Source organism: Uloborus diversus, chromosome 5 (genome assembly GCF_026930045.1).
Source record: "Uloborus diversus isolate 005 chromosome 5, Udiv.v.3.1, whole genome shotgun sequence".
In the NCBI taxonomy this organism is placed as follows: Eukaryota; Metazoa; Arthropoda; class Arachnida; order Araneae; family Uloboridae; genus Uloborus; species Uloborus diversus.
In genome coordinates, this window is record NC_072735.1 from 105,352,168 (window position 1) to 105,362,221 (window position 10,054).

Consider the following 10,054-nt stretch of genomic DNA (forward strand, 5'->3'; position numbering starts at 1 on the left):
AAGTTTTTTGACATGTTAACATACAATCCTCACCAGAATCGTCAGTTTTGTACTGGGACAATGCACTATTTTGTAGCAATAGACTCTTAAAAAAGGTTATGCAATTCAGCATGATATTTTACAAACATCACAGAACGAAACATTAGAGAGAATGAGATTAGTCGTTCATATTTATTGTTCTGTTATCAACAGTTAACTTCTGCATGTCTTTTTTTTTAAGTCCAAGTAATAAATAAATATTCAGTCATCATGCCAGGGCTTGTACAGGTGATGGAAATCCTGGAAAGTCATGGGAAAAAAATAAGAAAATTTCAGACTTGGGAAAATTGAAATTTTCATTCTAAGTCATGGAAATTAATTTTAAGTCATGCAAAAATCTCCTGCGCGAAGAGAATGTAACAGTAGCTAAAAGAGCATTAGAAATCTCGAGTGATTAAACAGTATTGTGCATAAAAGCAATAAAAACTACAAAATTTAAATGATCTCAAAAACAAATCTGGATTTTGAAATCTCATTGCATCCACTTCTGTAACAATCGCTCATCTTTTTTTGCAATGTGATTTAACTGCTTGGACATCACTCATTTTGAATTTACTATTTTTATATTCTGTAGTAGTGAACTAGTAACATTCTTCATTTTGCCTCACCTACACCAAAAACGCAATTCAACTGCATCTGAGTTTGTTTTCCATTGCTCTTAAAAACTTTAAATTTATCAGAGTTTATCTTAATTTGTTGAAGATCTTTAGTCAGGTGATTGAATAGGGGAATTCCCTAAACAGTACTAACTCTAACAGTAGTAACTCTAAAACAGTTGTGCCCAATATACGGCCGCAAAATTAATCTATGCAACCCACTGCTATGTTCAATGTCAAGAATCAAGCACTATATTGTGTAATTACTGAACCTATTAATATGTATGCATTTGAAAATGTGCAAATAAGTAAACAAGTACATTTGAATCAAAAGATTTTTTTCACTACTAAATGTTTTTTTTTTTTTTTTGAATGTTGCCTTACTTTAAAGAACCAAAGTACTGGTAATTTATGCGGATGATTAAATAAACTGTTGACACTAAAAGGCATTTTTTGAAACAAATTTATTGAACCTTAGTAATGGCTCATTCAACCTGTTTATAGAAAAATTATTAGTCACTTTAGCATCATTATATTCCATTCACTGTATTTTCACTTTGATAAAGTTTAGTTTTTTAGGTGTACACCGATATTTTTCCAATAACAAGTCCTTCGATCAGGGCCTGATTACCGCACAGGCCGCCTGGGGCCCCAAATTACTTACAGAATTATGCATACCATTACAACTATACGAAAATTACATGTATTTTTAAAATAAAGTAATGACTTGTTAACAGGAAAAAAAACTTCCTGAAAGGAGAATTTATTAATTTTGCCAGTAGTGAAATGTGCCATGTTAAAAATATAAAAGGTCCCAAAAGGGATTCATAAGTGCTAAGATAAATGATTTACATCGTTCTGTGATAGACAAAGAGGCCCCCAAAAAATGCATTCAAACGAGCCTTAAACCTGTAAATCAGCGGCTGCATTCCGGAATAAAGTATTCAGGGGGCCTCCAAATTATTGTGGGCCTAGTGCCTCAATTTTAGCAAGTTAGGCCCTGGCTTTGATGAGGTAGTGGCATTCACATAGAAGTTTTGTTAATACTCATTTCCAAAAATTGGCAGTTTGATATTAAATAGTACTATCCTCTCCATGTTACAAGGTCATGAAAATTTTTATGAAGTTATAAAACAAGTCATGGAATTTTTTCATTCAAATAGAGTATGAACCCTGTCATGCCATTGTTTCAGTTTTGATGAATTCCTTACTTCTCCTCATTTAATTAGTTTATGTATTTTCCTCAGTGATGACACCATCAGGATATTAATTTTCTTTTCAAATAACTGTTTGCTCGTTTGTCATGCTGCATATTCATACAGAAAAAACCCCACTGGGAATTTTTTTACCCAGAACCTGGAGCAACCCTGATTAGGTGTTTCTCCTTCAGCTTAGATATGGCCTTGACTAAGCCCCATCAAGGTTGAAACGCAGTCTATGGACATTGTAGCTCTGAAGGAATTGCTTGCAATTTGATCTTAGTTCTGGTCATATTTGCTTTAGGAGCTTTCCAGGCACGAAGCTATACTGAAATAGTGCGTAATGAACTTGTGCAGTTGACCTCAAATCACCACTAGTGATGCAACCAATATTCAGCATGCACAGGGGGAGAAGGAATATCTGTTGACCTGAAGGGGACTCAATATTTTTAAAATAGGGGTGAAACAGGGTTGGCAAGGTTTTGGACACTATGGTAAAAACCCTGGTTTTTACCGTCTTGTCCAAAACTGTCTGAAAGTGTCCAAAATTATATTTTTAGAGAAATTGTATTTTGTGAGAAAACCATCAAAAACAGAATAAAATGCATCAAAGTAAAGTTTTATATTGAACATTTATTCAATGTGAACATACAACTTATTTATGCCGCTGATTTTAATCTAGTTACAGAAGTTGAATTCTTGATTTAAATTTAAATTTGTGTGCATGAGTTTATTTTATTTATTTATTATTATTACTATTATTTTATTTTTTTTTTCATAATGGTAATCAAATTTACTTATGCTTGTGCATGTATGTAAATGAAAGCAGGATTGGCAAGTTTTTTACCATCTGGTTCAAAACCCTTGTGTCCAAAAGTGTCCAAAACTATTTTTTGAAAAACCATATTCTGTGAGAAAATATCAAAAACAGAACAAAATGTCATAATTGTTTTTTTTCTACTATTTCATATATTTATTTAATGTGAACATTCAAGTATAAATATATATATATATATATATATATTTATACTTGAGATATACAGCAGACTTTATCTAGTTACGTAGAAATTAAATTCTTCATTAAATATTTCAACTTGTATGCTTGAGTTTTTTCTCTTTTTTGTTTCCATAAACCAAATTTTTCGACATTTATGCATGTGTCGAAAGAAAGTTCAAAATATAGTGCAGTAATTGACTTAAATGCAATAAATGACAATTTTTTGTAGTTACAGAATATATTACATTAAAAATATGAACTAAAAAAATAAAAGCACAAGTTTTAAAATATAAGCTGTGTTTAATCATTAATTTCTTGTTCTTTAATCTATGATTTAAAAAATAACTTTCATTAAAACATCATGCAAAATTTAGTTTCAAAAACCATTAAAAAAATGAAGCTTTTTAAAAAATATTGTTCAATTTAATAACATTCTTTTGAGTTATAAATGGAACTGAAATTAGTTGTCTTGGTAGCAATGTGAATTTCCTTTCATGGCTCTACCGACCAACTGTTACAAAAGGAAGTTTTTATGTGATAGAGTTATTGGCATTTTATTTTAAGTAAAGTATTTTTTAAATGAACAATTTGGAGAAAAGTATTATGAAATATTAAACCCCCCTCATTAATATTTATATTTATGCATTACAAATATTGTAGTGCTATCTAATTAATTAGTAAATACAAATTGATTAGATTGCACACCTTTAGCTTTAGTCTAGTTTTGGACATTTTAAGACAGTTACGGACACTTTTATACAGTTTTGGACGGTAAAAACCACCTGTCTTGTCCTAAACCAGTTTTGGACAGTCCAAAACCTAACCCTGGCGTGAAATATATGTAGGGTAAACAATATGGGAGACGGGCCCATAAAAGTCATTTGTGACGAGCCTCAAAATTTCTGTGCACGTCGCTGGGACCCATCTGCTGAATACTTAATCTTGAATACTGTGCAAAAAATGGATTTCATTATCACACATTTAAAGTTTTATAAGGGGCTAGTCACAAATGACTTACAGGCCCCATTTTTAAAATCTCGGGGGGGGGGGGGGGCTTCAGGCTCGGCCCAGGCCAACAGGTGCCCCTGAGTTTAATACATTTTCATTTATGCTTATGTTTAAAGGGCAATTTTAATGAAATCTTGTTATACTATTCTGCATTGACACTTTTAAGGGTGCCACTTTTACATCCACGAATGACCACTAAAAATGGCTGTACTACGAATATACAGAATTTAGAGTTAAATCTGAAAAACAAAACATTTTTTCTGGTCTTTTTTTTTATCTGTTGAAAATAATACTACACTAAATCATAAGAGAGGCAAAGGGTAGTTTTTCTCTCTTAGCATAAAATATGAATAAAAATGTATAAAAATTGAATGGTATAATGTAGATTTTTTTTTTTTTATCTTTTAATTTTTTCTCATTAAATACAAAATTTAGAGAATGCCAAAATTGTTTCCTACATGGCATTTTCAAAAATCATCTTTTTAATGTTTACATAGAGCAAAGTTTTTTCTGTACAAACGGTTTATGATGCAGGAAAAAAATTCTTGAGCATTTTTAGTAGATTGGTCTTTTTCTTTTTTTTTTCTTCCATAAATAGTTATCAGATTTTGAGAATAAATGTTCAACTACATTTAGTACACGTAGTGAACACCTGGTTCGAGGAGGTACTTTCTGGCCGATTAGAATAGATTAGAGAATTTTTTCTCACCACTTTATTCATCATTTATGTTTATAGTTAAAGACCATTTTGTTCTTTCTAATAACAGTTCTAGCAAAGATAACAATCGATTTCACTTAGAGCAGAGGATTCATTTTGTAGTTAGCTTGCAATTTTGTATTATTCCATGAAATAATTTTGTGTTTATTGTTTTACTTGAGTTTTGTGTCCTTTGCTTGAGAATTTTTTGAAGAGCAATTTGAATCTGTTATTAAAAACATTTTGAATGTAATGTAGTGCTATGTGAAAAGTTGCATCTCCAAATTTTATTCAAGAGGACTTATCATGGTACATAAAAAAACCAATATTGTCTGCAGATTTATATAAGCACAATTTTTCCTATTAGAACAACTGCAGATTTATATAAACACAATTTTTTCTATTAGAATAACTTCAGAAATTAAGTTTTCCAATAAAGAAATTTAGTTTGTAACTGCTAATTTTGGTCAATGTATATAAGGATAGAAATTTATGAGATACAATTCCAAACTAAATCATTTCAGTTTAGTTTAATTCTTTTTCCTGTGTAATTGAGCAGCTTTATAAAATGATGGCTATTTTAAGCTCAGGGAGTAAAACTGTTTGGAGGCTCAAAAGTACTGACTTTACTGACCAAAATTTATAAAATACCGATCAATACTAACTAAATACTGACTTAAGTTTAAAAACTTGATAAACTTAGCCGTAATAAAAAAAAAAGAGTATCATACTTAGTGAAATAGATGCTAGCTTTATTTGTAATGTGCAGTAACATAATGTAAAGCTTATTTTGAACAAATTTTGGCTGAAAGTTGTGAGTTTAATTCATATATTTACTGAATTTTGAATAAAACTTCTGAAACTAGGAAAATAAATTAAAAGGCCTTGCAACTGATCTAAATATTATTAAGTGATTAAAAGCAGTGTTTCATTCACATTTTTTTTTCTGTGAAAACTCACTGGAAAGCATGTAAACTGTACATTTACAGGGTTCGTACGCTCCGGGAGAACCGTGAATTGTCAGGGAAAATGACACTGTCAAAATTGTCAGGGAGTTTTCAAATTTTGTCCTCCAAAAATTTTTTTTACCAAGGAATTAAGTACTATGAGATCTAGCCTTCGTTTTTATTGTGATTTCATAAAAGAAATTGTAAATTTTTATCTAAACTGACGCTGGCACTTAAAAACTGCAATCGAAAAATGAACGTTTTTTTTCACAACGAAAAATGCGCCAAAAAAGCGAAGATTTTCTTACATGGAGTCAGTGAGGGGAACGCATTTCTTTCTACTGCCTAAAGTTTTAGATGGGTTGCCAAAACATTCTGTTTGTTATGAGAAGCTTTCACCCACCAACAAATCGCGCCAAATTGGAATCGAAAGTTTTTAAGACGATTTGGATGCTAAATGCCAGAAATTTCTACAGCTTCGTGGTTTCCGGTAAGTTTATATTATTTTTATTATTTATTCATGTATATAAACTTTATCATGTATATAACTAATCCCATTCAATCTTAATGAAAGAATCTATGCTATTGCTTTAACACAAATGACTTTTTTATCACCTCAGAGCAACAGTAAGACATTTGCCCATTCCTACTGTTGCTCTGAGGCAATTATTTCTTCCTTTATTTTTTCAAAGCTAAAAGCACAGGGTACGTATTTATCTGGTTTAATTTGCAAATTTACACGCCAAAATTAAATATTAATCTTTAGATAATTATTTGTCATATTTAGTCCCATTCAAAATATTTTATTTGAAGCATGCAGTCGAAAAATTGCAGTTTTGAAGCTTTTTGTTTTCTAAATTCATTTTGAAGTTTGAGATGAATCAATCGAAAACTGGCTTTTAAAAGCCTAAATGAATTAAGTTGTTATTTGAAACAAATACTAGCTCTTTTATGAACAGAGAATGTTTGTTTAGTTTATGAAAAATTAAGTACTGAAGAAAAATAATAGTATCATCAAAAGTATTTAAATAGTATTTTATTATTAATCATCGAGTACTGATCAGCTTAGTTTGACTTTTACTCTTAAGAAAAAAGACCCTTCATAAATTGTAAGGAAGGATTGTAAAATTGATAAAATTACTTGTAATGTATATTTCTAGCCATTAAAGAAAATATTCAAAACTGCTTTGAAAACTGAATTTAGCAGTTATTCATTACTATTTTTATTGCATAACAAATTAATTAGAAGGGAAATTTATAAACTTAAATTAACTCAATGTATGCAAAGTATAAACTGTAGGTAATTAGCTTTTGAGTCAGAGGAAATCTTGTATGTTTATTAATGAGGTCAGTAATGATCATTTATTATTCACCATTTTGTTTCATTTCCACTCATTCTGGGTAGTTTTAAAAAAATATTTTAGATCAAATAATTTTTAATATTCAGATGAAAAATTTATGTTTATATCCTCATTTTGTGACTTTTTTCTTACAGTTTACATATTTAACAAGTTATGAAGTTTTTTATTTCATTACTTTTAACAATTTTTATTACGTTCTTAAGATATTGTATTTTGCGCTTCATTTTAAATGAACCTGGAATTTTATTAAAAACAACCTGGAAAAGTCGGGGAATTTTTTTTTTTTTTACACAAATCTATGAACCCTGATTTAACGCTGATAATTTTTAGTTAAAAAATATTTTAGTAAAACCCAGAACATGTTTAGAAAATTGCTTTAATTACTAATCAGCAAATATTTTTGCATGTATAGAAACTAAGTTCACTTATACTGAAAGAACGTATGATGAAAGTTAAAAGCAACAAAAAAAGATAATTTAAAAACAATTTTTTCTCATCTAAAAATTTTACACAAATGTAGCTGTTATGGTATACCTTATTGCTCTGGTATTATCTTCATTTTACCCAGTGGAGTACCTAGCATGGGTGTCACCCTCCCCAGGGAACGGCGGAACGGGTTCCCCTAATGTTACAATGTGCTATGTAATCATGAAAACATGAAATTCATACAATTTTACAGAAAGAACTACATTTGTGTAATAAATAAATGTTAAATTGGCTAATGCACTGAAGACAAATATTAACTATTAACCCTTTTTATGTAACTTGCTCTAGAAGCATATGTGCAGACAGGCCCGGATCTGCGCGCCCGCAGAGCAGGGGGGGGGGAGCCAATGGCCCAAGAAATTGAAGAAAACTAGCACTAAGATTTATCTAAGTTAAAAATATACACTGCTGGCTTCTGGGGATCAACCCTACAGGTTTTGTTGAAAGGGGGGCCCAAACTTTATAGATTCGGGCCACTGTGAAGGGCAATAGCTTGGTCAAAAAAGTAAAGGGGTGTATGAAATTGATGGGCCCTTAATTATTTCAAACATATCTAAAAATTCAGGAAAGAAAATGGGGTTCAGTTTTTTAGTTTAATAGAAAGTCACTGCTAAGTATTGACAAAATGAACCTAATCCTGAGTATAATATTCATTCCATGATGGGGGGGGGGGGGGGGGGTCCAACGGTTTCTCCTCTGGAAAATTTTCAAGTAAAAATGTATTAACACACAAGATATTTAAAAGAAGCATTTAAAAAAATCATCTTGAGAATAATAGTACACAAAAAATGCTGTCATGTATATCTTTTTTTGATGTTACCACTTCTTTGTTACATTTGAAGGGAAAATGGGGGGGGGGGAATCAATTTTTTAAGAAATCACAACTTATTTATCATGTACTGCATGATTAGTGGTTTTGGACACATTTAAAAATAAAATATACACACTATGGACTTATGCAGTGATAATTGATGAAATAAATAGAGGCAAGTATTACATGATGAACATATTCTACTATGAACTTTAAAGTATAGTGGAAGAAAGGAAGATTTCTTAAAATTAGCAAAAAATAAAAAAATATTACAATGATATTTAGGTTTTATTTTGTAGGTATTAAAATCAGATAAATTTAAAACAAAATTCCTTTTTTCCTGAAAATTTAGTACACTTCTTTCCAACAGATTTCTTGATCATCCTTTCTAACTATTGCCAAAACAAAAATGAATTTAATAGGAATTTAAACATTTAATGCGGAAATAAAGATGCACATCAATTATCACTTCACACGCTGTAAAAATCAATTACAGCTTTCTCATTTTTTGAATTCTCTTCATTTTTATTTAATCAACCAATCATCAACTTTTGTCAATGCCATTTAATATACAAGAAACCATTTCAATTAAAGAATATAAAGCATTTTATTTATTTTTTAAAACTTAAAAATAATAATCAATAAATAAAATTAAAAAAAAACAACCCTTAACGCCTACTTACTGTAAATATTTGTAACAAAAAATTACTTTTAGCAATGTTAATTTCTTAAATAAAGGACTTTAATTAGCATTAATGTCAAAACATTTTAAATTTCTCAAAAATACCCTTAAAATAGCCAATTTTGAGAAATTTTTTGTATATCAAGCTCTCTTTAAATTAGTTCAAAACAAATCTCTTTTTAGTTCCAGATTTATATCTTTCTTTCAATTTTCGCATATGTGATTATGTTGTTATTTTTGAAGCGTTGGAAAAGAAAGGGAATGATGCATGCTCTCCAACATTTGTCGAACAAGAAATGTTTTTTAATGGTGGGCTGGGGGGGGGGCAATCAGATAGATCAACAGACACACATTTCCCCATCTCAATATCTCACTTTCAAAATTTTTATTTTGTAGTTTCCATAAACTTAATTTATTTAACAATTATTTCTTTTTAACAATTTTTTACAACAGATTAAGCATATATTTGTTCATTCTTTAAAATATTTGTGGAAAGTGGACTAAAAAGAAACTAACAGCAAGTTATTCTTATCACATAATGCAAACTTTATCGAGTTGGTAAAATTAGGTTGCAGTAATTTCAATGTCTCACTTTATTGAAATTTTATAAAGTTTATAAGGAAAATATGAAGCGCAACAATGCCAATATTTTTCTTAAAATGAATTTTTCGGCAAATTTGCAAAAAAAATACTGATTTTACTGACTAAATTTTGAAAAAAATGACCAATACTGAAGATGAAGAATATTGACTTTTACTGACCAGTTTTATGCCCTGCAGCTTAAATACAGATTAACTCTGATCATTAATAACTGTTGCTAAGGAAATCCTCCCTCTTTTGGTAATTTTTCGGCCAAATAGTTTTAAAGCTTTAACTAATAGTAACAAATTTTTAAAAATTTGCTCCAAATCATTTTTTTTAAATCTTTTATAATGAATATTTAACTTTTAACCATACAAAACTGTGCTTTAAATGCAACCTATGTTTTACTTTTCGACAAATATCAGTTCACTGTTCAGCGGCCGAATATTCGGCCTTGGTTGTAGCCAAATATTCAGTATTTGGCCAAATCACTATTCACTGCATCAATACTCTCAACCACATATTCCAAGGAATTTTCACAGTTGAAATAACAGATATTAGCAAAGAGCAGGTGATTTTTGAAAACCCAAGGTCTTGGGATCCCAAGTCCTAGCAGCCATGCTGATTGTGTATGCAATATTTCGTGATA